This window comes from Astatotilapia calliptera, chromosome 15 (genome assembly GCF_900246225.1).
Source record: "Astatotilapia calliptera chromosome 15, fAstCal1.2, whole genome shotgun sequence".
Classification (NCBI taxonomy): domain Eukaryota; kingdom Metazoa; phylum Chordata; class Actinopteri; order Cichliformes; family Cichlidae; genus Astatotilapia; species Astatotilapia calliptera.
The window spans coordinates 1,239,255-1,251,372 of record NC_039316.1 but is presented as its reverse complement, the minus strand read 5'-3'; the positions used below and the strand labels follow the sequence as shown (position 1 = coordinate 1,251,372).

Sequence of the window (12,118 nt, the reverse complement as noted above, 5' to 3'; positions counted from 1 at the left end):
TCTTAATTATCACGTTAAATATAAATGATGAGAAAAAATGGATTAATCATTGTCTTAGCAAGCAGTAAATATTAATAATAGCCTGTCTGTGTGAAGATGCCTGTGTTGTGACAGTTCTGTGTCTCGGAAAAAAAAGAGTAATTGGTGAATTTGACCTAACATTTAACTTCATTTAAATGAGACCATAGAAGCAACCTCTGTGTAGTGCAATTGTGCAGACAATATTCTCATTCTACACTGATCAAAGCCATGTGGCCCGTTTTCGTTAGTTGTGTGTGTTTGTGCGTTTTTACAGGATGTCCTGCCACGTTTGTGTGCTTCTCAGTGTCATCTTGATTGATATCAGTTTTAATGAAAATAGCATATTTCCTCATTTAAAGTAGCTTGCATGAGATGTAGTCATGTGCACAAGTGTCCCATGTTCACAACAGTGGATTGGTTTGATTGATTGTGAGCCCGCCTTCTTAGCTACTGTTGACAAACCTTATCAGTCTTTCTGTTCTTGCACGTTGCATATTGCTGTTTGCTCTAATAACGGGGGCGACTTTGACACTTGAAACTTTGAGTTATTTTGGAATCAGTCACTCCTTGCTTTCAGCAGAGGTAAAAGCAACAGCAGGTTTTCTCATTTTTAGCCTGCAGTCATTCAGTTTACTGACTGAAATGACTGCAGGCAATTTGATCAGCTTAGTAGATTTGATCAGCACTGCTTGGCTAATTAAGCTAACAGTAGCTCCTTGTAATTAACACGGGTTCGTGTTAAAATTTCATAAAGAGAGTCTTGTAAAAAGGATCTGAAAGAAGAGCTATTTTGCTCATTTGCACCTTCAAATTTTCGTTTGTAGCTTTGCATGGTTAACAGTTCAAAAATAATCCTCATTTCTCTTTCACTGGGTTTTTGTGCAGTCCCACAGTTCATCCTCTGTTTTAGTTCCTCTCCCTCAAAGCCTCTGCTCGCAGACAGCACACACAGAGTTGTGTGCCATGTTCAATATGAGCATCCACCCTTTTAACAGTATATGTACTATACTGGTACCCTTTATATTTACCCTTGGCTTCATGTATCATATGGTCAGTCTGAGGCTACGCGTTCCTAAAGACAGTAGGCAAAAATATAGCATCCTACCTGAAAAAGGCTTTCTGGATGAAACTTTGACAAACTTGACACAAACGTCCTCAGATCCATCAGTTCAGTCTGTCTCCTAAACTCTGATAGCGGTCAGGATCGGTTTTCACACGGTGGAAAAATGTTACAGTGGATGTGAACAACCTGTAATCTTACAAAGTGATGCAATCTAGTGATTTCCTTGGTCTTGGATACGATGCTGGGTTTCTGCTCTATGTAGTAAGCAGTCAAACACACTATATACCATCACTTATATTTTGCTTTTGTCTTCTAGGGCCACAGTAAACTCCATACCCCCCACTGTTTTGATACAGAGTTGATAGTTCTGCAACTTCCATCACATCGTTAAAAATCCCAATTCCAATAAAGTTAGGACACTCTGTAAAATTTAAAAAAGAAAAAAAAGACCTCAGAAATCCATAGTTTGTTCAACTGAGCTGACAGATAGTGAATTTTGAAAGTTTGCCTGAGCCAATGCAGAGATTTCCAGGACAGAATCCTCCCTGTTATCTATACAGTGCAGTCTGACAGATAATAGGCATCTAACATTGATCATTACTGTCCACTGTGAACAGAGATTCCTCCAGAATTTCTGAACCTTTTGATTAAATTATGTTCTGTATACAATGATATAGTCAAAGTCGTTGCAATTTTACGTTGAGGAACATTTTTCTAAGGTTGTTTTATAGTTTTGGATGCAGTTTTTTCCCCCAGATTGGCGAGCTTTTGTCCATTTTTATGTCAAGGGGTGTGCTGTGGCAGGCAGGAGGAAGGACCCAAACGCAGGACTCGTACACGAAGGAGTAAACTCCAAATGGCAGCTTTATTGCTGGAGAAACATGTAATACAAGAAAACTAGACTAGAAACTCAAAACATGAAGCCCAAACTAGAAAAACAAAACCGGGAAACAGAGAACCAGAACATTGCCAGAAGCATGGAAGAAATACACAGCACAGTGAGGGGATGACACAACAACAGAGAGAGGGAAATAAAGGGCTTAAATACACAAGGGACTAACGAGGGAATTTGAAACAGGAGGGAATCACAGCTGGGACTAATCAGATATCACGAGATGAGGAGGAAGCAAAACTGAATGCGCTGACATAGGACTATCAAAGTAAGACAGGAAACACAAGACAGGCACAGAGACACGGACTTGACACTGAAACATCAGGAGCAGAAGGACAGGAGAAGAAAACTGTGACATGAGACACGACTGACTGTGGAACATGAAAATAGACATGAAGACAGAACTAAACATGGGGGGCACAGGAACAACACCCCAGAACTAGAAATCACGAAACACTGAAGAACTGTAGAGCTAGAAATTACAAAAGACAGAACAATGAGAAAACTAATAAATTACGATATATAAAATAATTAAAACATAAACACTGGGTCACCAGACTCAGGACCATGACATTTTACCTCAGAGAAGCTCTGCTTCTCTGAGATACTCTTTTAATACCATATCACATCATATTACTGATTGTTGGAAATTAACCCATATGGAAAAGATATATATAAATCTTATAAAGTTTGTATCTGTCTTGTGTGAAACTTGAATGAAAAGCATACAAGAGTGAAAACAGATATAAGATCCCTTGAAAAATTCTATAAATGAAACTTGTATGTTTTGGATACTTAATAAAACAATATATGAAAGTAATGAGAAAGTGGCCACTTTCATGAGTAAATCATATGATTTATGATTCACTATATGAAGTAGGCCACATCTGATGCAAGTCTTTTATAAGCTCTTACTATTTCTTTTCCATATGGGAACCTAATTAGTTGCTAAATGTGTCTCTGTTGTTTTTTAATCTTTCCATCCTTTTGTCGCCCCATCTCAACTTTTTTTGAGACATCAAAGTCAAAAAACTTTATTTATCCCCAAGGGGCAATTAAGATAGACATGTTGCTGTTATCAAATTCAAAACGAGCTAATATTTTTTTAAAATCAGAATTTATGTTTTCCATGTTCTGTTGTGAGTAAAATATGGATTTATGAGATTTGCAAATCACAGTATTCTGTTTTTGCTTACAGTTTACACCGGCTCCCAACTTTTTTATATCTGGGGTTTTATTATTATTAATCCTTTATTTATCCAGGTAAAAAATCTCATTGAGATTAAAAATCTCATTTCCAAGAGAGACCTGGCATCATAGCAACAAAAGTCACATACCACATAGGTCTATGTGGTATGTAGACGTCTTTATGGGAAGACGTCTACTGCCTGCAGTGTCTAAATGATAGTTCTGATTGGGTAGTCATTGTTTTGATGTGACTCTATGTGAGCAGTTCAATATCACCAATTTCATGAATTCCCCTGCATTTATATCACTTAAGCAAAATAGGTTGTAATGTCTATGTAGTTAGAAATCCTAAAGCTCTGTTGCACAACAGAAGGAGCCAGATATGATACACGGGACTTTCTATGCAACTCTCTTGGGGATTTTATTTTCCTCCCACAATCTGAGTCAGTCAGATGGACTGATGATTTAAAGTTACTAATAGGTGTAAGTGGGACTATTGTCTCTAGACTTGTGTGACATATGAATCAATATGTAGCCTTTTAATCAAGGAATGCTTAAAAATGATACAATATGACTCTAAAACAGAGACAGCAGCCAAGCCAGTGTTCACATTACACTGTGATGAGTAAAATGAGGACATGCCACGGTCCCAGTGTTATTAGATCCATGTCTCTGCAGTAGTGTGTGTGTCTGTGTGTGTGTGTGCTGTAAATGGCACAGCGGTCAAAGGGCACAGTAAACAGGAGGCTGGGGAAAATAGACTACACAAAAGACCCGAGTCCACCACAGAAAAAAAAGGAGTAAAAAAGAAAAATGATAGCTGCAGCCAAAGGGCCAGGCGAGAGTGTCAGTGTTGCAAGATTATATACTTGTAATGAAAAATGTGGAGCACCTTGTCATCCCTCTACTCAGATCTGGGGCTGATATTGCACGTAACCGTTAAGCCATCTATAGGGAAAGTTTTAGTCGCTTGCAATCCAAGAGAACCCCATTGTTCTTGGCTCAGAGATGCAACTTTTTGATGCATAGCATAAGTTGACATGGCAAACTTTTGTATAAGCTATGGCAGTGGACTGTGCTCCAGTTAGTAACATTGCTCTAGTTAGCAAAATGCTGAACTTCAGGCTACAGATATTTTCAGATTTGAGTGCCTCGTTTATCTAATTAATGTAAATGTGTGGTGAAGATTTATTCTTATGAGCAACTTTATTACTGAATTTAACCTATTTTGTCTTTGGGAGATGGAAAATAGGGCAGCATTTATAACAATCCAATTTCAGTCATACTTTTATGTCATCCAGATAATGAGCTTAGTCAAAGGAGACGCCATAATGTTCATTGTTGGTTTCAATATTTTGAGTTTGGTTATCTGTAGATAGTAACTGTGCTTCAGCTGCCAGACACATCAGCTGTTACATGTATCACATCAACACTTGAGGTGTTAATGTCAATCACAGATTGAATGTGTGCTATGTTTATTAACACGTCGAATTAACACGTTGAAACAAGGTTATTTTCTACTGTGTACTTAGCTGTACAATGAACAAAATTTATACCCTTAATGGTAATTATTCCACAAGATCCTATTTTTAACAGAGAACAACCACTCAGTACATTCAGTTCCCTTTTACATGATGATTTTTCCCCCTATGTCTCATGAGAGGTGTGCCTCCATCCAGACATCTGGTGTTCATCTGGTGGTAACAGTATCAATATCAGAGATGAGACTGCAAGGCAGATTGCACGTTTCACTACCTGGCTTTTCTCTGAGTTTTAAGAATGTTAAAGCCCAAATGAATTGTAGTCGAATCCAGGCACACACTTAAGAGAGACAGAATATTTTCACAGTTTGTAATAAATGCAATGTAAAGTTGATTCTGTTCACACATAGTCAAAGGGTGGAAGTTGTCTGATACAGTGACCTTAAGAGCTCATCTCACCTTTATGGGGATGATGTGGTTTTATTGGTTTCACTGGGCAGTGACCTCCAGCTCATACTTGGGAAATTGATGCTTGAGTTTGCAGCAGCTGGAGTGAGAATTAGTACTTCAACGTCCAGGAACTTTGAAGTGCTAACTTTGAGGTCAGGCACGAGTTACTGTTCTAGTTGGAGGACTTGTTGATGATTGAGGGGAGAGATGGATTGGTGTGGGGTCAGCGGTGATGTAGACTTTGTACTGGTCTGTTGTGGTGAGTTGAGCTGATGGTGAAAACAAAGCTGTCGATTTACCGGTTGATCTACTTTCCTACACACACCTGTAGTCGTGATCTCTGGGTAGAGACCGAAAGAAGAAGATCACGGATCCAAGTCACTGAACTGAGCTTCCTCTGAAGGGTGGCTGGACTTCATCCTATATGGACAGGGTAAAGAGCTAGGTGTTTGGGAGGGACTCAGAGTCGAGCCTTTATTCCTCCACATCGCCATTTGATGTGGTTCAGGCATCTGACCAGGTGTCTCTCAGGAGCTGGTGTTGTAGGCATCTCGCACAAGGAGAAGGCCCTGAGGCAGAGCCAGGACATGCTGCATTTCTGCTTACACTGCTGCCCCTGTGACCCTGGACTTTGGTAAGTGGCAGAAAATGGATGGATGGCAATCCAAAGGTGGTAATAATACATCCGACATTACTACAGGCTATTGGACAGAACTGAAATGTGCCAGATTTCTTTTTCTATAATTGCACTCCCAGTACTGTGAATGATCCTGAAAAGGCTACTGGCTTTTTCTGTAATGGAACAGTATGGACAGAGCGCAGGCACAGCTACAGTAGCTTGTCCCCATTGCCAAGTTGTCAGCGGTCCACTTTAGAGAGCAGTTAGTCCTTGGAGAGCGGGAGAGCGAGAGAAAGGAGTTCAGCCCAAGTCTAATCCCTCAGCATGAAGGCTTAGGACTAAGAACTTATTCTCCACTTCTGGAGTCACTCTCCCTAATTATCCCCTCAAAGTCCTGCCGCAGACTTCCAACTGACAAGATTTTTGCTTTCTGCCTCTGCAGCACTCATTCTGTTTCTGTCTCCTCTATATATACGCTCTCTCCCTGCACGTCACCGTTTACTTGATTCCTTCTTTCTCAGTTGGCCTCTCTGCCTTTGTCCCAACCCATTCATCTCTGTCTGCCTCGGTATCCTAGCCTTTCTCACTTTTGCTCTCCTCATCTTCCTCTTAGCTTTCTCTTCTGTTTCTCTACTTCAAAGTCATGTGGGCGTCACGTGTCTCAAATCACAGTCAGGCTTAAGATGGGAGTGCTTACTGCTGCCCACAGATGCTGCCAGGCTTCAGTGGCATTTATGAAGAGCTCTGTCCATACGCCTCTTAGCTTTTTGGTTTGGTCACCGGACTCGGACAGTACTACACCAGAGTACTCTAGTAGTCGCAGTGGTTTCAGAAAATACTGTAACTATACCTTCAGCACTCATGTAAGATTTATTTTAAACGTTAAAGGGCAGAAAAAAGATTGTATTTTTGCTTCAGAACAAATTTGCAGCGTATGTGTTTTTTTTCTATTGCTGTGTTGTGTTGCATTACTTGATATGTCAATCCAAGGAATGATTACATTTCTCCTCTTCTGAGTGGTTGATGTGTGTTGATGCTTGAAAATTTGTGAGTGACATATAATTCATGTCAGGATGTTAGCGAGTTAACACAGTGGGTGCTGGTGTTTTGAGACAAGTCATGAGCTGCCACTGAATGCCGGACTTCACTGGCTCCAGCATCAGCTTTCAATCGCTGTCACCTGAATCAGTGCTGGTTAAGTATGAGGGCAATAAGGCTAAGTAAGCCGCTGCAAGCCACAACTGCAAGTAGATCTGAGGGTAATGTCGGCACAACTTAAGTTGTACGTTTGCAAGAAATTTTATGCTGAAATAATAATAGCAGACATGGAACCAATGGGCTAACATGCACCTGCTCTTATTCATGTAATTCCCAAATCGAGAACTATATGAATTAATTATCCCAGTATAAGTGCTATTAGGGAATGACATTAACCGCTGTTTTCATAAAAAAGACAGCTGCTTTTACTGGTAGAAGCTTGAGTCATTTATGTTTTATATTAAAGCTATTATTGATATAATCACACTCAAATTTGTCAGCGTTAAACAGGAAAGATTATTCTGATGTAGTTAGGTTAGCTTAATACTTTTAAATAATGTGAAGTGATAAATACTGTTTTACATCTTTAAAAATACAATCATGTGAAAAAGAAAGTTTTTCACTGGACTCTGTGCACTCTTGCTGCTTCCATAGGAATGAGAAGGGTAAGGAGCAGCCAGGTACTGCTAATCAAATGTACTTAATCAAATGATCATTAGCAAAAAATCTAGCAGTTTGCTGGTCTGGAGCATGGAGCAAGTGTCTTCAGTGCCACAGTCTTCCCAGAAATGACATGCCAGCAAATTTAACTCAAAACTGTACTGTGCAATGCTCAGGGAAACTGTAAAAACAAAACAAAGAGCCACGTTTCAGTCTCTACACACCTCACTTAGCATGTTTACTGTTAAACGTTAAGGCAATACAACGAAAAAAGACTGAACAAGTGACTTGTTTGGAAAGGTTGCCAGGAGGAGACCAGCAGTTCTCAAATGATGAATATAAAATATTGGCTGAAAATTAGTGAAATGACAAAAAAGAAAAGAGTCAAAATGTTTTAATGGCTCAGTCGAAGTCCAGACCTCAAACTGATTAAAACGCTAAACTGGGACCTTAAGAGAGTTGTGCATAGATGAATATCTACAACCTTCAAGTGCAGGAGGTGAAGGAACGTTATACAGAAGAGTGGACCAATGTTCCTCCAGTGATAGTCAAACAGGAAACAGTTACTTCAAGTTATTGCTGCTAAAAGTGGTTCTACAAGACACTGACTGATGGATCTACTTAGTTTTTCACAGGACAGGAGTCACTGGACAACATACTGTTTAACATGACTGTAACTCACAATCCAAACTACTGCAGTTGGTAAAGTTGGCCAACTACGGCGATTATTAAACCCCCGAGAATGTTGTTCAATGGGAACATAAGAACCAGTCCACTTGGAGTCTGTAGATAAATCTGATTTTCTGTCATTGATCGATATCCTTCTTAGCGGTCTATCTGTGGACTGTTGAGATGAAAGTTTAGACGAGGGTTTTCCATTAAAATTAAAACATATTTTGTGTTTGCTGTCTAAAAATGTGTTGGATTAATTTTTCCCCTTGTGAAATATCAAAGCTCAAGTTTTGGACAAATAATTCAAAACGTGCATTGAAAATTCATTAGACAGATGAAGTTTAACTAAAAGATTTTGGAATTATTGTGGTGTTGGCACATGTGTGAAAAATGTGTTAAGAGAACTTATGTGCTAAGAGCTGGGAAGGGAATATTACTGTATTTTACAGTCCTTTTTAGGGAAACACTTTGGGGAGCTAGGAGAAAACTCTGAGGATATCCCTGAATGCTATATTTTACTGAAGCAAATTGACATTAAATTGATTTTCTGCTTCTAAAAAAAGTAAGGCAGAAAACTTGACCTCACTTTATTCAGTCCTTTACTGACTGATGGCACGTTTGAAATGAAACACTTGTCCTTTCTTGTCCTTTGTAATGCATGGCACCAACAGGCAATGCATGTCATCGGAGGCCTGGTTCATTCCCATCCATGCCACATAGACAACGGCTGGGAGTTTTCCTGTCGTGCTTCAGACGTTGCATTCAGAGCACCAGCTGTCACTTATTGGCCTTGGCATGCGTTGGCTGTTCTGTTGATAAATAGCTATTTACGGACAGACGCTCACCCTGAAATTGAGTTTAACTTTGCCCATCCTCATTACTCAATCCAAAACTACACCACAACCCTCAAGGTGGGTTTCAAAGTTGCTACAAATTGAGGCCACTGGTCCAATTAAATTTCAGCACTGACCGGCTGCTCCTCAAAGCAGTCAGGAAATATGAGTAGTAAATGGAGACCTTCTCTTCTATACCTGTGGCTTTCCTCCCGCAGCCCATTGTTTCTAAAAGAGGCTGATTGGCTGGGCTAAAACCAAAGAAATATCTGGGAGTCGTAACATAAATGGCTCAAAACTCCAACTGAAAGTGGAAGCAACAAGCAAATTCTGTTCAAGGATCAAAGGTATTAAAAGATTTGTTTCTAGAATCTGAGAGCATTGATTGTGCCTTCTAATTTCCGTTGCATGTTTTCTCCCATTTCTCTCCACATATTATTTTCTATGCTTTGCCATTTCCTTCATTTCTCTCATACTCTTGTTTCACTCTGTTACTTTGGCCTTTTGTTTTCCATTTAGTTTAAATCATCCTCTTGTCGTTTTATTTCTCCTCTCTCGCCCTATTTTTCCATTTCCTGCATCTCCGGTTCCCCCGGACGTTGGGCAAAAATAAAAAAAGTCAGCTACAGTGCAAACTTCTAACTCACTGATGTCATTGCGATATTCGGTAGCCTTTCCCTCCTTCTCTTTGCTTTCCTCTCTGTCTCTCCCTGCTGCTGACCTCTGGGATCAACCGAGCAAAACTGATTCCCACTTTTTCACGGATCACCAGTACGTCAGCGGTTACACAACAGCGAACGAGAGAGAGTGAGAGAGAGTGAATGCAAATATGCAACTGACGTATTTGTCCATCTTTATTTGTGTCGCTGTTTATCACCATGAGAAATTTGGTTTTGGTTAAGCCTCGCTCTCATCACAGTAGTTAGTGAATTGTGATTATTAGCTGGCACGTGCAAAATGTGCACTGTTTCCTCTCCGTGACCAGTGAAAGATCAGCTGACACGTTACATAAATTCAGTACAACACATCTGCAAATATATACATGCAAATTGAAAACATCCTTATCATTCTTCCAAAGTCCGATTCGTCGACCACGTGATTTAACTTAAACTGCATGCTTGTCCAGCTCAGGCAATCTGTCAGAAGTAGGTCAAATCATATCTCGTGTAAAATAAATAAATAAATAAATACTGGAGTACGAGTTCACATTGGGCTGAAATCTAGGAGATGCTGTGCATTGTTTGTGAAGTGCATTAGATCTTACAAGTGGGATTTATGCGAAGAACTAGGTTAAGATGTGGCTTGAAGGGCTGTATTGTGAGAGCGTAAGTATGAGTGCAGGAAGGCTTAGCAATATGCAGGAGCGAGTGCGTCTGTGCAGAGCGTTGTGTGATCGTGCAGACGGGTGACATGTGTAGATGTGATGGCTGCAGCCATGCATAGATGTTCACACCAGGGAGAAAGTAAACAAACATGGCAGCAGAACGGTTTACGAAAGCAGCAACCGCTGCTAGAGCACGTCACCTCTTTCTTTCCCTTCTCCCTCCTATTATTGTTTAATTCTTCCCCCCGTTTCCGGTTGTCCTTGGCTCAGGAAGTCATTTTTTCACGTGTTGTTTGTTAGTTTGTAAAAATCACAAGGTTAAGAAACTGCTAAAAAAGGATTGCAGGTAAAATATTTAATTGAAAACCGCAGTGTGTGAAAAATTTGAGTGGTGGTTACAAACAGCTCTTTTCTGCTTTGGTTCTTTGATTTATTATTTATTTTTGGGGGGAGGGATGAAGAAAACAGGGAATAGATTTTCCAAAATGCAGTTTGGAAACCACCGGCTATCAGTTGATGATAATTTGCCTTTTAATTAGCTTTCTGCATTCATAAACTGCTATATGTCACTAGTTCTTAAGTTTCTTTTTGAAAACAACAACAACAAAATTCTCACTGTGCCCTATTTTAGGTTTGATTGCTGTAATTTAAAATTACAACCAAATTTAGAGCTCTTGTGCACAGACCATGACTCAAACATAGCTCACTCTGCTTTATGTGGTGCATTGGATTAACGAGGAACAGGTCTTACCACATGCAGTTATATGAAAGAAAACATTTTCAAAGGACTCTCTGCAGTCTTCTGAGAAACAAAGTATTCCCCGTGATTTAATAGCTTCTAGAACCACCTTTAACAGCAATAACTTGAAGTAATATTTTCTGTATGACTTTATCAGTCTCTCGCATCGTTGTGGAGGAGTTTTAGCTCACTCTTCTTGACAGTGTTGCTGTAGTTCATTCACGTTTGGGAAAATCCATGTATACACAGCTCTCTTAAGGTCCCAGCACTACATTTCAGTCAGGCTGAGGTCTAGAGCATCACAACACTGTGATTCTTTTCTTTTTCAGCCATCCAGTTGGAGATTTGGTGACCCAGTATCAGCCAAGCTTTAGCTGTCAGACAGATGGCCTCACATTTGGCTCTAGATTACCTTGGTACACAGAGATGTTCATGGTGGACTCAATGACTGCAAGGTGGCCAGGACCAGCGGTTGCAAAACAAGTCAAAATCAATACCCCTCCAATATTGCTGAGAGTTGGCTTGATGTGTTTGGGCGGATATGCTGTGTTTGGCTTTTGCCAGATGTGGTGTTATGCATTATGGCCAAATGTCTCCAGTGGGGCCATGTTTGTGTTTTTTAAACACAAAAGGGCCTTTTTCCTAGCAGTCCTTCCAAACAAGCCATACTTCCATACAGACTGTACATGAACGTTATCATTTAACGTCCTCACTGAGGCCTGTGCAGTCTTCTGGTCACACTTGCTGATGATCAGTTAATCAGTTGCATTTGATTAGCAGCACCTGGCTGCTGCTTACCCTCTTCATTTCTGCATCATATGCATCCTAGCTTTCATAAATACGTATGAGGTATAGATTTTTATGTTATGTCAATACTGGACTTTTTGGCATGTTTTTAAATCAGTTTCTTTCTGTTTCTTTCTGTTTCTTTCTTTTTTTCTATGTATAACTCATGGCAGTCTTTAGGCCTATGAAATGTAGTCGATTTTTCATGATTTCAGAATCATATTTGCACGTATCTGTATGAATGCTTATGTGTGTGTGTGATGATGAAGTGTAGTGCTCATGCAGTGTGTTTCCTGCAGTCTTCTAACACAGAGGAGTCTACAAAGGCGCTGTCTCAATTTAAAAACATTTT

The 12,118-nt window shown here is 39.9% G+C and overlaps 1 protein-coding gene across 12 annotated transcripts in view; it reads left to right on the top strand.

The window, feature by feature from the left end:
* Positions 1-12,118, top strand: part of nrxn3b (neurexin 3b) — a 322,143-nt gene that overhangs the window by 13,543 nt on the left and 296,482 nt on the right. The window lies entirely within an intron of this gene.